The 16673-nt window shown below is 35.6% G+C and overlaps 1 protein-coding gene and 1 non-coding gene across 2 annotated transcripts in view; one reads left to right on the plus strand and one right to left on the minus strand.

Annotated features, from left to right (window-relative positions):
* Camkmt (calmodulin-lysine N-methyltransferase) overlaps positions 1–16673 on the plus strand; it is a 371607-nt gene that overhangs the window by 70498 nt on the left and 284436 nt on the right. The gene's annotated exons all lie outside the window — the stretch shown is intronic.
* LOC117286740 lies at positions 4762–4868 on the minus strand. The gene has a single exon (XR_004517858.1). It is a non-coding gene; the product is annotated as a U6 spliceosomal RNA (small nuclear RNA).

Here is a 16673-nt window from a genome sequence, read left to right on the forward strand (position 1 = left end):
CACTGCTATTTCCTAACAGATTTCAAGACAATAGACAATTTTATAACCTCAGTTTTATAAAAACCACTAGTATTTTTGGTCCCTAGCAACCATTTAGTATGTAAATTAGGTATTCTCAGGCTTAATGTACTTCATTTTTATAAAACAAATACATCATTAATCTGATTAAGTTCTTGGATGGGAGTGCTGTCCTCAGATCATTGTGGATCGTTTATTGTTGGGCACACATCCAAAAAAATTCAAGCATGGCACTTACAGTCTAGGTTTAGGAGAATTGTTGAAACCTCCTAAATGACATTTTCCAGAAGAATAGAAAGGCACTGCTTACTTACAATTGCAAGCATTACCTAAAACTTAATGATGTTCTTATCCTTAATTGCAACTCAGTTTGATGGTGATTCAGTGCCTGAAATTATGCCATGTTTTGCTTTGATGTTATAAAATGTATAATGAAATAAAGGTGATCCAAGTGACTCAAAAATAGATTCTGGCTTTCTAGTAGTGACTTAATCACTATGTTTCTGAATTCAGAAGTTGCTTGACTGTCATGGCTATTATTTGGTATGTCTTTTCCTTTTAGTCAAATTTACTACGTAAGAACTAAGAATGTTTAATATAAAGGTTAAAGAAAGTTCACGATGTTTTCATATAGCAGACAGACTTTTTTAAAAATTTAAAACAAAATTATTTGAATCCTGCCTTCTTTGTTCACAGTTTACAAAGTTGCATATACTTCTTTTGGAGGTAGTCTTTGTCTGATGAAGCCTGATAATACTAATTGTTTTCATTTACTGATGTCTGTCATATTACCTCGCCTAGAAATTCACCTAGAAATCCAGTGAAGTTGGCATGTTTCTTTCCACTTTACAGGTAATTAAACAGACTTAAAGAGGTTAAGTAGGTGCCCAAGGGCATACAGATAGCAGGCGATTAATCTAAGACTAAAACTCACTTCTCACTGCACAGCCTTTGCCTCTTCAGCAAAGGAAAGAAAGAGAGGGGACACACTAATGTCTAAGGCCTGCTAAGCGCTAATCATTTCAGACAAGGGATGGCGAACTTTTTCTGCAAAGGGTCAGAGAGTAAATATTTTAGGCTTTTATCACAAAAGATCTTATATTTCTCTTTAAAATTTTTTTAAAATAAATCTTAAAAAATATGAAAATCACTCTTAGCTTGTGGGCCATAGAAAAACAGATCGAGGGCTGGATTTGAACAAAAGTCCGATTTTGTGCATTGTCAGTAAGCCCCATCTACTCTCTGAGGAGTCTGTAGTTATTTGTAGTCAATGAAATAACTATATCCATAATAATGATTTTGAAACCTTAAGAAAATAAATTATGTTCTCAAAACTTTTTAAGAAGGTGCGAAAGTATCACATCTTAGATTTTCATCAAATTGAAGTAAAGTTTTGGTATTTTTAGTTAGGTTTTAGATAACTAGGAGATTCCATTTTTTCAAACTCTAAATTGCATAACAGATAAAATGAAAGGTTATATTACAGATGGTTTTTTTGACAATCATAGAATTTACAACCTGTCATTTTAATTTCATACCTGAGTGTTTAATTTTATATTTTGAAAGTCTTTTTTTTTCTCATTGAATTTATTGGTATATTTTAGGTATACAGTACAGTTACATTCATCATTTGGCTTTTGTACCTTTATATATTTTGAAGATCTTACCTTTATATTTGAATGCTCACCATTCTGTCCCTTTTATTTATTTACTTATTTATATTTGGTGCTGAGGATTGAACCCAGAGTATTGAACAAGCTAAGTGTATTTGCTGTCATTGGGTGCGTCCCCAGCCTGTCTCTAAATTTTGGATTTTGCAAACTACTAGGTCCCCTCCCTGGCATATACATTTTATTTATGCATACTAAGGAGTGGCTGAGAAGATTATCTTTATTCTTAAGAAAAAAAGATCTGGAGGCTGGGTTATAGCTCATTGGTAGAATGAGTGCTCAGCATGCCTGAGACCTTGGGTTCAACCCCCAGCACAAAAACAAAAACATTTTGAATAGTAGCTGAGATTTTTGTTAATAGGTTAACATTTAACCAGATATAAATCTTTTTTCTCCATTTCCTTAATTCATCAGTAACTATTCTCACCAGGCTAGAGGAAAGCAGACTCCTGCTTCAGTCCTTCCCCCAAAGGCCCCCAGGCAGGGTCGCTGGGGACAGGTGTTCTCCAGATGCATGATGGGGCTTGGGAGGGTATCCGGAGCTGTTAAACCAATGGCTGAAAATGTTCAACTCCCTTCTGTCTTTGCATCTCTAGTATTTTTATTTCCTTTAAGCCATTAGTAGTATTCCTTTTGAAAAATTCAGTATTGTTTTGGTCAGACCAAGAGGGCCTGGAGATGTTTGTGTATTTTAGCAGACTGGAGAGGGATCATATGTGCTTAGGTGGTAAACATACCGCTGTGGGCTTACAGTCCTTTCTTCTTACACAGTAGCCATCCCCACACAGGCTCAGAATGGCTCTATAAAACAAAAAGTGTTATCATTTTAATGTGAGAGCATCCAGACAAGCATGTTGAACCAGTATTTAGATAGGGAGGCTTTTTGTTCATACCTGCTCTTTTGTTTCCAAGTCCTCACCATTGTATCAAACACACAGTTCTGCAACAGTGGGTGTTGAGTTGTCTCATTTTGCCACAAAGGAAATTGCCAAAGTCTGATACACAGGCCATTTTCCAATGACGTTACTGAGCACTTACTATGTGCGAGCTTCTATCCAGGACACTTTACAGTCATTTTTATTTAGACTTCATAGCCACTGTAGGAGCAAGTCAACATTTAGGTTGAGTAACTTGTTCACAGCAAACCCATCTAGTAGGTTACAGAGACAGAATGTGAACACAGACAGTATGACACCAAACCTGTTCTATTAAGTAGAGAAATAAGATTTTTATGCTTAAAAATGTTTTATCTTTCTGTAACACATTTGAATAGAACATATCTGAAAAATAGGACATTATAGCAACAAAAGACGATAAAACTTGAAGCAGTGGGAAATTATGTGAGCCATTTTAGGAATAAATAAGTTTCTGAGTTTAAAGCAGCAAATCAAGTGATCAAAATCAATTATATGGGGTATGATACGACATCCTTTAATTCATATGTGATCTTTTTTGTTCATACGAAAAGTATATTTTAGAAAATGTTAATGAGATTAAGTGAAAAATGAATTCAGGCAATATTTGTTGAATGTATATTATATCCAAGAAATGTCGGATAATGTGGCAAATGGCACATATCCCTGCCCTTGGGTAATTTATGGTCTGATGAGAGGTAGGTAAAGATAAGAGCCAGTTTCAGAATATTGGAAATATATAGCAGGTGTACTGATTAAGGCCTGGGGAAAGTCAGAGAAGTTTCTTCAGAGCAGGGAAATCCAGCTTGGCATCTAGAGATGCAGGAATGAACCTGGGATGGTGTGGGGGGAGAGGAAGATGTGCCTTAATCAGGATCTATGGTACTAGGCATGGCCCAGGAAGGAAAAAAGAGGGCTCAGTGAAAGTTGTCACAACTTGCTCTTTAGTGAGGTTTGAGTTAGAACCACTGGGGGAGAATACAAGATGAATCTGCTTGGATTAGAAGGCCCACATTACCATAGAACTTTTATACCCTATCCCAAAAGCAGTGGGGAGATAATGAAAGTTACATGATCAAATCTCTACTTTAGAAACACTTCACTCCAGCTGCAGGGTGCAGAATGGAATGGAGTTGTCATCTTGGCAATTGGTTGGAAAGAGGCAGTGACATATACAGATAGACCTAAAAAGGAGGATTGAAAAAGATGTGCAGAAAATAGTAGTTTGATTAAATATGGGATCCAAAAGTCTGTGTGTGCAGTAATGACATTGTCACTGGTATAATGCTGTTATACCTATATCGTTAGCTGTCATTTGTATCCACTATTTTATGGTACTATTCATTCACTCAATTAACTTTTGCAGTGTTGATTCTGGGAAAACAATTCTTTTAATTTGTTGGAGCACTCTACCTATAAACATTTTATGATCCAGTACTTTTAAAAGTTCAAGGGACAGATCCCATGTTGATTTTTTTTTTCTTTTTTTGGTTTTTTGAGACAGGGTCTCATTAGGTAGTTGAGACTGACCTGAAACTCACTATGTAGCCCAGGCTGGTCTCAAACTCACAGCCATCCTCCTGCCTCAGCCTACTGAGTGCTGGGATTACAGGCGTACACCACCACGCCTAGCCCCATGTTGAATTTTAAAAGCTCATTCATTTTTGAATTTTTTTTGTATTTTTAATTTTATTTAAGTTCACTCAGACAGTGAGTGGGGAGCTGGGATTTGAAGTCAGACAGACTGGCTCCAAAGTTCATGCTCTTAACCATTCTATTGTGTTTCCTCTCATCTATAACACTAAGCTTAGGTCTTATTACTATTAAATCCACTATCGATGACTTTGTTTTAGTTAAACATTTGTCATCACATGAAGTTGATGACTTCAGTTTGAGTTTAATTGGTTTTGAGATTTTACCTTTCATTTGTAGAACTGTTTTGGTTTCATGGTTATATAAAAGCTGTAAATATAAGAGTTACACTGAAGATGGGCAAAGCTTGTTTGGTGCCCCTTTTTTGTATCTCATAGTGATCTGTGCTCCCCTGTTTTTACTCCCCAAATTGTTTTTGTTTGTTTTAGTTGCTACTGGGGATCGAACATAGGACCTTTCGCTTGCAAAGCAGGCAGTGTTACCACCAAGCTAAGTCCCCGGCCCCAGAAAATATGGAACGCTTCATGAATTTGCGTGTCATCCTTGTGCAGGGACCATGCTAATCTTCTCTGTATCATTCCAATTTTAGTATATGTGCTGCCAAAGTGAGCACCCCAAATTGTTTTATAATTACTGCACCTATTTTCTCTTGGACTGATGACCAAAAGGACAGGTGCTGAATGAATAATAATAAAAGGTAACCGTGCTTTCTTGTCCAAATTGGCCTCATGTTTTTGACCGCCCCCCCTTTGGACTTGGAAACCCAAATCACCATCGGCTTTGTAAAAGCAATAAAAGCTCTCTTTGGGGCACAGTTTGCCATCAACATTGTTTCTTACTTGCCTAAATCACTTTCTGTTCCAATGACTTTATTCTGCAGTTACCTCTGTTTCATTCCCTCAATTTCCTCTTCTCTGTAGAATCATCCCAGTCAGTAAACTTGTAGTTCTCCACACCATTTATATTCCAGATACTGTTCTACTTCCCTGCCACCTACCTCCTCTTTTTGTTCCCTTTCATGGAAATACTTAATAGTAGAGCTGTTTTTGCTGGTGCTGGATTCAAAAGATGACAGCTTGTTTTGATTTCCTAGATTCACCTGAAAACTTCTCTAGGGCTTAAGAGAACTGTTGGTCAAAAAGTGTCAGGAACCAATAGCAGGGTTGCTGGATGAAGCCCATGATGATGGGCATTTTCTAATTTGAAGCAAAGGTCCCATGGCAAGCAAGCTTCTTGTCTTTTTCAACTGTGATTCCATCTCAGGGTTTAGAGCTTCTGTGGTGTGTGTCATGATGAGAACGGGGGTGGTTAAGTGTTGGGTGCAGGAGTGGGAGGGAATAATGGGAAAGTTTTTGGCTTTTTCTTTTTCACTTATACAGTTCTTGTCAAAATGTACTGATTCTTGCAAGGCTTGAGATGCTGTAGCCACTAGTCCTATGATTCTAGTGTAGCCCTAATTTCCTTGAAGTTTCCTAAATTTTGAAAGCTTGTCATCTCTGTTACACAGTACCTGAGGAAATCATATAAACAGTGAGTCTTCGTAGCAGTTATAGGAAATGCAGAATTACTTTCATTTTTGCATAAAGAATCTGACATTCAGATTGCCCTAATGACCCAAGACCTTTAAATTATGACTAATAATTTGTCTAAGACAGTGCTGAGGGTTGATGAGAACCAGGCTAAATCATAGGAGAGTTACAGGATCAGATCGATGAATCCAAGATATTAATCCTCAGCCTCTGTAATCAAGCTTACAAATAGAATCTGAGACTTGAGACTCCATCTATTCCTGACTTAATATGTTTAATGCAATGCCACGTTCTAGTGTGTACCACGGTATTACATCAGGTTTACCATCCTGGCCATTCAGTAAATACGGATGTTTTAACTGTATAAAAAACAGGTATAAGGTTAACCATACCTTGATTTTTTTCTTTTTCTTTAAACAAACACAGAGGGAACAATATAGTGCCTTTGTATACTCTTAATTTGAATTATTATATGTATATATAATTCAAATTTAAAAAGTGCCTGGTCTTCCTAATCACTCTATAGGTATATGTTCTTCTTATTAACTAATTTATGTGCTGTAAAAGGTGGTTTGGAGATGTATAGCTACTTAAATCAATGTTGGATTTTTATACCTATTGTTGTTTTTTTTTTGTACCAGGGATTGAACTCAGGTCCTTGTGCTTGTGAGGCAGGCGGTGGAACCACTGAGCTAAATCCCTGACCCTATACCTGTTGTATTTTGAGCAACAGTTTTCAGAAAATTTTCACATGGGAACTTTTATACTTGAAATAATATAACAACAGGGAATGTATCCTCTTTTATCTGAACACCTGAGACTTAAGTCATGTCGTTAATTTGGTTTTTTCCTTTCAGCAGTGGCTGTGTGCAGCCGTATACAAATGAGGCTCCTCCAAACACAGGCCTTTCAGGAAAATATATTGCGCTGGTCTTCAAGTTGACCCTGGAGAAGCAAGTACCTCCTGCTGCTGCTGAATGAATATACTGGTAGTAGCATAAGGTTAGAGAGCATCAGGCAGAGTCCAGCCAAAATATTCATCTTTACTCAATAGAGACTCCGATCTGATAGAAGGAAAAACTGATAGATGAGGTTAATGAGGGGAAAGCTGTGTATCCAGCCTTTTAAATCTGTGGGCCTCACAGAGGCAAAGCAAAAGCCTAGTAGCGTTGGTTATAATTCCCCAGATAGCTCTGGAATACACACACACACACACACATATTATCTGCTAAATTTTCTTTGAGTGGTCCAATGCTAAGTTTTCCCGATCTTAATTATGGCCTCTTTGGAATCTCTTTACACTTGAAACCTATGATTTGTAATCGCTAAATGTCATCTCTTGTCATGTTGCAGTCCTCACACCCTCTGAACAGGTCAAACTTTTGACAGTGTCATGTTCTTCAGTGCAATATTACCTCTTCCTTGAAGGTTCTCTTAATTCCATGATGGACTTTGGCTTGTGTTTCTAAATACAATTAATATTCTGCCTTCTTGTTAAAGCCTTCCCAGATCCAGTGATTCCTTTCCCTGTGCTCTTACATTACTTATTTGTACTTCTGTTCTAGTACATGGCACACACAAATATCACTAAAACTGTCTGTCATCCCTCTGTCTGGAGATCTGCTGGAGCAGGGGTGGTTTTTATATTCCTAATATTGAGCATGGACCTAGACTTACAATAAGTGTTCAGCAAATGTTTGAATGACTGAAGAAAAAGCGAGTGAATAAAATATACCACCTCATGTTTGAAATGTACTCGTGTCCTTCTTGCCTACCTTTTCTTTTGTGCTGCTTTTCTTTATCTTTTTCCCTGCCACATGTTCTTCTGTCTTACTTGGTAGATTTTTAGGGCTTAGGAAATATGTGTTTGAAGATTTGAAATATAATACTTTGAACTCCTTAGAGGAAAAGTCTATGAATAAATAATTAGACTCATTTCACATCAAAATCTAAAGTGTGAAAAAATGTTCGTATCATTTGGTGCTTTATTCACTTGTATGGTAATCTAATGGCATATCCATTGTTAACACTGCACTATACTGAAATATTTTACTCTCGGGGCTTTTCATCTGACAAAAGAAGGCTTTTTGAAAATGAAAGAGCTCCTTTCCCTGGTATGCTAAGCATAGATCCTGTCCCTGGTATGCTAAGGGGAAATTTATTAGTTTTGTAACGCATGGGTTAATATTACCATGTTTTATATTGAACATTACTTTAAAAATTACTATTAATATCATTGCAGCATATATGTATGTAAGTCCTGTCATCTTTGGGGTATGTAAATCAGGAATGTTGCTGAAGAACTACTTAGCATTTTCTTGGGGGGTGAAGTGCTTAGTTTTGGAATTTAATTGTAGGTTTTACATTTAAGCTGTTCAGTATTACTCTTATAAAGGTTCTATAAATTTCTTGCTTTGTAGTTTAACAGGTTTAGTCACTACAGTTGAAAGGCATCATCCTCATAATGAAGCCAGGAAAGAATAAAGGTTGATCGTGCAGGGCTGGCTGGCTGTGACATTGAACAATAGAGCTTGACTTCTTCATGTCTGTTAAATTAGACTATGGGGTGTGCTTATCTAGCTGCAATGATATTGAATTGTAACAAGAAAATGTTATGTTGTGCAGCTCTGCAAAGGGGGTGTGCATCTATTCTCATTTCATGTGTATGGCAAACTCTTTAAACTCTCTTGAAGCTGCCTAGTGGGCTTAAAGTCTATTGATGGCGCAGGTCTGGGCATAATACTGAAACAAAAATAAATACAAGTGCAAAAGCTTGAAAGTATCATGTAAAGTTTTATCTATTACCGTCTTTCTTAAAAGGTCCTATGTTAGCTCAGGGAGAATGTGATGAAAAATTCCATTTTCCATGAGGAAAGGTAAGAAGATACTATGTTGCATAGGTGAGTAATTTATTTTAAACCTTTCTACTGTTAATACAGTTAAATTCAATTCTTATATCAATAAAATACCTGCTGTGTTCCTAGCACTGTGTTGCATACCATTGAATATTTCTTTTTTTGTTTGTTTGTTTTTTTTTGGTACCAGGGATCGAACTGGGACCTTGCGCTTGCAAGGCAGACGGCAGAATCACTGAGCTAGATCTGTGGCCCCCATTGGAGATTTTCAAAAGAGCATGCAGTCAGTCTTGCCCTAAGGAAGTTAGCATTTTGGGGGAGATGGAAATTAAACCCATGGAATAATTTCTTAGAATTATTGGAAGTGTGAATGACAGTATTGTAAGCTGTCAAGATCATTTAAAATTTTGATTCTGTTATTATATGTATCATTCCCAGATGTGTCACATGAGCATTTGATAGGCCTATCTTTTATGTCTTTAAGTCACTGCTAAAAATATTGAAAAGTCAAGGCCAAGGTTAAAAGCAAAAAGGAGCTTTGTGATACTTCCTATACTTGTTATTAACACATATTTCTGTCTATTCTTGGACATTGCCTTATAAGTGTGTATAAACCACTTAATTACTAATCTGTTTGATGGAATTTTATCACAAATATTGTTACTGTTTGAGCTCTTTGTGTATATTTATTTCTCTTTTCCAAAAAATCAAAACATTTCCATATTCTGGTTTCCTTTTTCATTCCTATTTATCATGATTCCTCAGTGTGATCACTGACAGAGGATCATAGCTACAAGTTATATTTAGTTAGCATGGTGGAATGCAAATTGTCCTTTCTGTAGATTCAAACCCTCTTAAGGTAGCTATTGGTTATTTCCTTACTGAGACATGAAGAGAATATACTAGTTCCCTGGTGCTGCATTAAAAACTACACCCAAAACTGAAAATAACAGTAGAAATTTATTATTTCATACAATTTTTGGGGGGCGCTCAATAACTCTAGAGAATTGAACTGTGTCAATATATGGCTTTAATTTTCTCATGATGTGGCATCCAAACTTTCAGGAGACTTCCAGTTATCTGAAGGATTGACTAGGAGTATATCTTTCAAACACAATGATTTATTATCTCTCTCTCTAAAACTAATAGCAATAATAGTAATATTGTCCCTCAGAAGGTAAAGTTGAAATGTATAGAACACTATTATAGGCTGAATGCTATTGTGAACTAAAGAGGCTGAATAGAATTAAGTCTGTATTAATAGCCCCATTTGCATTTCTCCACTTTTGGAAATGTTAGGATACTTTGAATTTTCTGTCACTTCTATTACTTCCTTTCTCTTATAAAAATTTTTGTGATGTAATGGTGTAGGAGAAATGGGAAGGGTAGGGAAAAGGAAATAAGGGAAAAGAAAAAATATGAGAAAAGGAAAAGTGGAAATAAAGTCTTTGTAAATAGGGGAGAACTTCAAAGGAGGGTGGAGGGGGTGAAAGGAGGGCAAGAGTATGGGGAAAAAATAATAACCAAGATACATCATGTAAAGGTACAAGATCCCAGTGATGAATGTAACTGTACTGTATGCCTAAAAAGAACCAATAAACTCAATGAAAAAAAAATTTTGTAATGTGCCTGAGAAAACATCCTTATCTTTTATATGACCAAAATAGCTATTGCATACTCCATACAATTTGACCTAAAACAAACAAACAAACAAATAAAATAGTACTGGATAATACAAAATTAAGTGCTAAATTGATTATCATCAAGTGTAAAACCATCTAAACAAAGGTGGCCTACATCAGGCAAGGGAGAAATCAATGATAGCTAGAGGCAGGAAGGGACATGTCATTGTGTAAATAGGAGATTGATTGAAATTTGACTAACCCCAAAGCAAGAGGCACATACATGATGATAGACCAAAGGAAGAATCAGAGATAACAGAAGGTACATTGATATCTGTAGCTTTTTGAGAAGAATCCATGCTGTTAAACTGTGAGTAAGTGCTTAATAAACACTAATTCCTACTCCTTTAGCAGTTTTCTTCCTTACCTATAAACATCTAACCAAATAAGGTGTCAAGAAAATGTTAGGCTACCGTAATAGCTATGGGCTAGAGTTGGGGTGGTGTTGTTCATTGGAACGGGGGGCGGGGGCAGATGAGGAACAGGGAGACTTGGCTGACATTACATAACTTGTTCCTGAGCACAGCCTGTGCTTTGCCTGGTAATAGAAAAAACCTGAAACTGCTTTTTGGGACTCTTCATCTCTTATGAGACAGTGTTTACCTGAAGAGTCTTAGAAATATGATTCATCAATCAGTTCATCTTCATGGTAAGTTTGTGAATATTTGTGGAAAGAAAAATGACTTAGTCGAAAGGTAAATTGAATGCTAATTGTGTGTCAGATTCGGTGGTGTTGATCATTCATTTTCAGAGCCTCCTGGATTTTGTCTTCTCTATTCTCATTCACTTCAGGCACCTAAGTTCATACCCAGTGACCTCCTCCCTCCTCTGTCTTCCACTACTCTGTATGGCATATTATGCTGCCACAGTGTTAATAGTAGCAAGTCATGCATTGTTCTCCAGCATTGAGGCCTTTCATCAAGTCTCTCTACCTAAGGTTTGTTTTCACTCAGTCTTCATTACAACCACAAGATGTGGTTATCTCTGCCTTTACTTTTACTGTCATACTTATATGTGTTGATGATTCCCACATCTGGACTTTGGTTTATTCTTTTTCCACTTTTGTGTTTATGAGGCAGTCTGTAATTGATCATCCATGTGTTCTTTAATGTAATTTATCCTGTAACAAGTTCTTGTGAGCTAAATTTTGGTATGTTGAATCATTTAAGACAAATTATCAATTTTAATTTATCTTCATTAAAAGTTGGATTTTTATTTAGTGGATATATGGCACATCTTTGTTACTTTATTATAGAAGCATGGAACCTCAAAATTAGAAAGAAAAGCTAGTGCTAGTGCTTAGAACATAACTACTTTTTTAGTTTTCAAAAAAAAAAGCATCAAAAAGCAGCAGCAACAACAACGAAAAGATCTGTGACTTAAATAGAGTTGAATAACACACTTTTCAGTTGTGGCAACCTATCACCATTCATTGGTCCCTCATTGACCACTTTCTTTGATAATCCATTTGTTTATGGTAATGTATTCTTATAATGTTGTTTGGGTATGGGTTAATTTCCCCTTACTGTGACAAAATAGCTAAGATAAACAATTTAAAAGGAGGAAGGGGCTATTAGGTTCATGCTTGTGGAGGTTTCAGTCCATGGTTGACTTAGTCACTTTGAGGCCTAGAGTGAGGTAGAATATCATGGTGGCAGGAGTATGTGGTAGAGGAGTACTCATTTCATAGCAAACTGAGTGCAAAGAGTAAAAGAGGAAAAACTGGGATGAGGTATGCCCTTAAATAGCAGGCTTCCGATGGTCTGCTCCCTCTGACAAGGCCATACCTCCTAAGGTTTCTACCACTTCCCAGTAGACTCTATAAATGGATTCATCCATTCATGCAGGTAGAGCTTTTATGATCCATTCATCTCCCTAAGAGCTTACCTCAAAACACTGCTACACTGGGAACTATACCTTCAACAGATGAGCTTTTGGGAGACATGTAGAATGCACACCCTAAGAGGTTTTGTTTTTTAAATTTATATCAGTAGTATTATAAGTCAGGTGTGGTGGTGCTGACCTATAGGCCTATTATTCTGTAAGGCTGAGGAAGGAGTTAGAGCCCAGCCTGGGCAATTTAGAGAATTAATGAGACCCTGTCTAAAAAGAAAAAATATGAAGGCTGGGGGTGTAGCCCAATGTGAAGGTCTTGGATTTGATCCCAAGTACCATTAAAAACAAACAACAAATGCACACACGCGCGCGCGCGCACACACACACACACACACACACACACACTCACACATACTATTAGTATTACAAAGGTTGTATTCTGTAACTTGATTTTTTTTTTCACTCAAACTTTACATCAGTATTTACCTACATTGCTGCATATTTTTCCAGTTTGCTGCTTTATTTCATTTGGTGATACATAATGTTGCATGATAAACATCCACCGCATTTTACCTAATCACTCCTTTAGTTTGCCTTCAATTCTCTATCACAGTAATTATGCTGTGTGAGAATTTCTTTGGGCTATGCAGTCAGATGCAGGACTGTGAGGTCTTAGGACATACATATATTTAATGTAACTTCAACTACTGCTCTGTGAGTATCTTTACTAATTTTTCAGAACTATTAATTCTTGATATTCAAATTTAGCAATTATGTATTATGTCTTGTAAATCAAAGTTACTAATTTTGTAAACACGTCTACCCAACTAAGAACACACATGTAACCAATGGGACATACAATTCACATCTGAAAACAGATTTTTCTCTAGTGATTATCTATAAGCATATGTTATGAGTTGTTCTCAGGGTTTATTTTGTATTGCTGTAAAAAATTCAGCAAATAGATAAAATGTGTTACATTTATTCAATGAAATATTTTTCAGGAATGAATTACACACGCTGCAGCCTGGATGAACCTCAAAACATTGTGCAAAGTATAAGAAGTCAGTCACAAAGGACCACATATTTAAAAATATCATTTATATGAACTGTCTAACACAAGCAAATCTTTTTTGTTTGTTTGTTTGTTTGTTTTTTGAGACAGGATCTCACTATGTAGTTGAGACTGACCTGGAACTCACTATGTAGCCCAGGCTGGTCTTGAACTCACAGCAATCCTTCTGCCTCAGCTTCTCGAGTGCTGAGATTACAGGCATGTGCCACCATGCCTGGCTTTAACACAGCCAAATCTGAGGAGTCAGAAGTAGATGAACAGATGCCTTAGGCAGCACACTAGGGAGAGTAAGGGAAATGGGGTTTCTTTAGGGGTGAGGAAAATGTTAAAAAATGACTATTGCTGTACAACTCTATATTCTACAAAAAGTTGAGCTGTGTACTTTAAATGAGTGAACTGTATGGTATGGACGTTATGACTTGATACAGCCAAAACAAAGCCAAACAAGACCTCAATCAGATCATTTTCCAAGATGCAGATTAGAAATGAGTTAAAGGCTGACCCTTGAGTTTAGGGACAATATTTTCTATTCTTGTGGTAACCTGAAAGGGATAAATGAGGACGGTTTTGTTCCCAAGTCCTGTCATCAAGTTATTTCAAAATAAATCTATGCAAGTTAGTGCAACTAACAATCTTTGTGCTAATATACCTGCTTCCCTGATCTTTCTTGTACTTGTTTATAGTTATATTTAGGATATTTTTGCTTGTATTACCCATCACCAGTTTCCTTCTCATGTATTCACTTTCTGCTGTACCCTTGGTTTTTATATCTGAATGATTACAAACCATGGAGTTTTTTTTTTTCTTATTTTGAGATCCAACCTTTTATCACGTCCTATTGTATTATCTTAAAACTAGTTTTCAAATGTGCTTCCTTTTATTCATTAGAATTTTCCCTGCCCAAAGGAGAAACTAATTTCTTTCTTCAACATCTTAGAAACAATAGGAATGGCACATTTGTGCTAATTAATAATTACTTAGAAACAGCCAGGACATTTCTTCTTTTAAACGTATTAATAAATATCTGACATAAAATAACACTTTTGTGAGTAAAAGTGTTTCCAATATTTTATGTTTTCTAATCTTAGTTTTTACTGTTAGTTATTTTTCTCCTTTGGAGGACTGAAAGCTTCCATTCTCATTTTTATTTATAATACATATTATATGTATCTTTTTAATCATTACCATAACATTTGTGTTTATCAAGTAAGTTAAGCTATGGTAGTTTTTAAGTAAAGTATCAAAATCCATGATAACTAAAGGGCGCTCAAGTGACCTGAATGCATCGGCTTGAGATGGGTCAGCTTTCGGGGTGACATTGTAAAGAGAAAGCCATTCACACACACTTCATCAGCACTGTGGAATGAGAGACCAGTGCATTTACTGAGCAGTGGATTTCCAGTGAGCATATAAACTAATTGGTGGATGAACATGCCCCAGGAGCAATGATTTTAAGGTCATAGCAGGCTCAGTGAATAATGCTGACTTACACTGCCTCTCACTGATAGCTGATCTTACCAATGAACAGTTTAGAGTCATTCAAGCCTGAACGCTCTTCCATGTTCCTTGAATGGCATGTCAGTGATCACTGGTTTTGACATCCTTTATGTTTGCCCAGTCAGCTCTAAATCTTTAGGTTGGGCTTCAGAGTACTCAGGAAAGAAAAGAGAGAAGCGATTATTTTCAGTCATTGAGTTTTGAAGATTTTAGCGTTAATTATGCCAAACATTGTTGGTTCATCAACAAATACAGATGTTAAAAGGGGGTTTGAAGCATTCCAAACTTGCTTAAACATAATTTATAATGATCGAGAATGTCTTGTCTGCACTAACATGTTTTAAGGAACACTTTCAGCCACACATTTTAATGTATCATTTCAAAACCAAGTATTTAAATTAAAAACACTTTCCCATTTTGGAGAATAAATACCAAAAAATTTATTTACTTTTGATTAACATGTACTTTGTTTTTTATTAACAGGTTTTACTTTATTAACTTGTTTTACTTTGAAAAAAAGGGGAATGAAAAGTACAATTCACAGTTTTTGTTTGGAGCCCATAATAATTTTGGGCATGAAAACTATTTCAGTAAAACAAAATGACAATGTTTAGCACTAATAATGCTTTAAAATGTGTTTCACGAAAAATGAGCTTTGAGAGTTGAGGTTTCCCCCCCCCATTAAATCTTAATTTATCAAAGATTATTGTGCAACTCCCCGTGAGCTCTGACCTGTTGAAGTTTTTCAGGTAGTGCCCACTCAAAGGATCCGAGGAAGCAGCACTGAACAATCTTTGCAAGTATTCATCTGAGAAAATGAAAATTAGAGGCTAAGCTGGTATTCTTGTTTATGACTCAAACTTTAACACTTTTTTCGCATATGAATAAAATAAATAAAAGCAGAAAGAATGTAAACTGTCTAAGTTCACCAGAATCTTAGATGTATTAATTGAAAAATAACCTTATTGTGGCAAAAGAAATACATTTAGTTCCTAATGGACAGCATTCTTTTGTTGAAGTGCAGATTTGAAATAGAATATGTATTTCATAATATATATGTGTTAAACAGTGTTGAATTAGAATAGTTGTACTATCTGATACATTAATGATTAGAAAGCATTATTCTAATTCTCATTTTATAACTCAAATCTAAAAGGGATTTTTGTGTCTTTGAGGTCTATAGTCTTTCCACATGGCTGATGAAATATGTTCTACCATTACTGTCATAACCTTGCCTTTCAAATTAAGATATAATAATTAGTCAGAATCTAATATAGAATTAATTTAGATTCAATTGTCTCTATTCAGACAAAGTGATATTATAGTTTTTTAAGATGGAAATGATCATTTATGAAAATCTAGCTGCAGTCAAAAGCTTAACTATTATTCTTATAAGTTCATTATTAAGTAAAGGATTATCTTCTTTTTACTATTCTTTATTTCATTTATTCTTTTGAAATATGTTTACCTTTTATTAAAACTTTCTATTTTAGATGGATAGATGTGATAAAACAAGCATGATAAAATGTTAGTGATATAATCTAGATGGTTAGTATTTGGGTATTCTCTATAAGATTCTTCCAGATTTGCTGGATATTTGAATAATAGAAATTATTCCATTAAAATATGTATAATAAATATTTCAAATTTTCTTTTACTCATTTAAGCATAATGTGCAATTACAATGTAATTTAATATTGGTAGTGCCACATACTTAGCCAGTTAGTAAATCATAAAAAACAGACTTTTAATTATAAATCTGTACACAGTATCCTATTCATATTTTAGTTAGTGGTTTAAATAATTTGGGCATGTAAAAAAACAATCAGAGTTGGGCCAGGGATTTATCTCAGTGGTTCTGCCACCTGCCTTGCAAGCACAAGGACCTGAGTTTGATCTCTGGGACCAAAAAAAAAAAAAAAAAAAAAAAAAAAAAAAAAAGGG

This window comes from Fukomys damarensis, unplaced genomic scaffold, assembly GCF_012274545.1.
Source record: "Fukomys damarensis isolate Sample0158 unplaced genomic scaffold, DMR_v1.0_HiC HiC_scaffold_2, whole genome shotgun sequence".
NCBI classification, from domain to species: domain Eukaryota; kingdom Metazoa; phylum Chordata; class Mammalia; order Rodentia; family Bathyergidae; genus Fukomys; species Fukomys damarensis.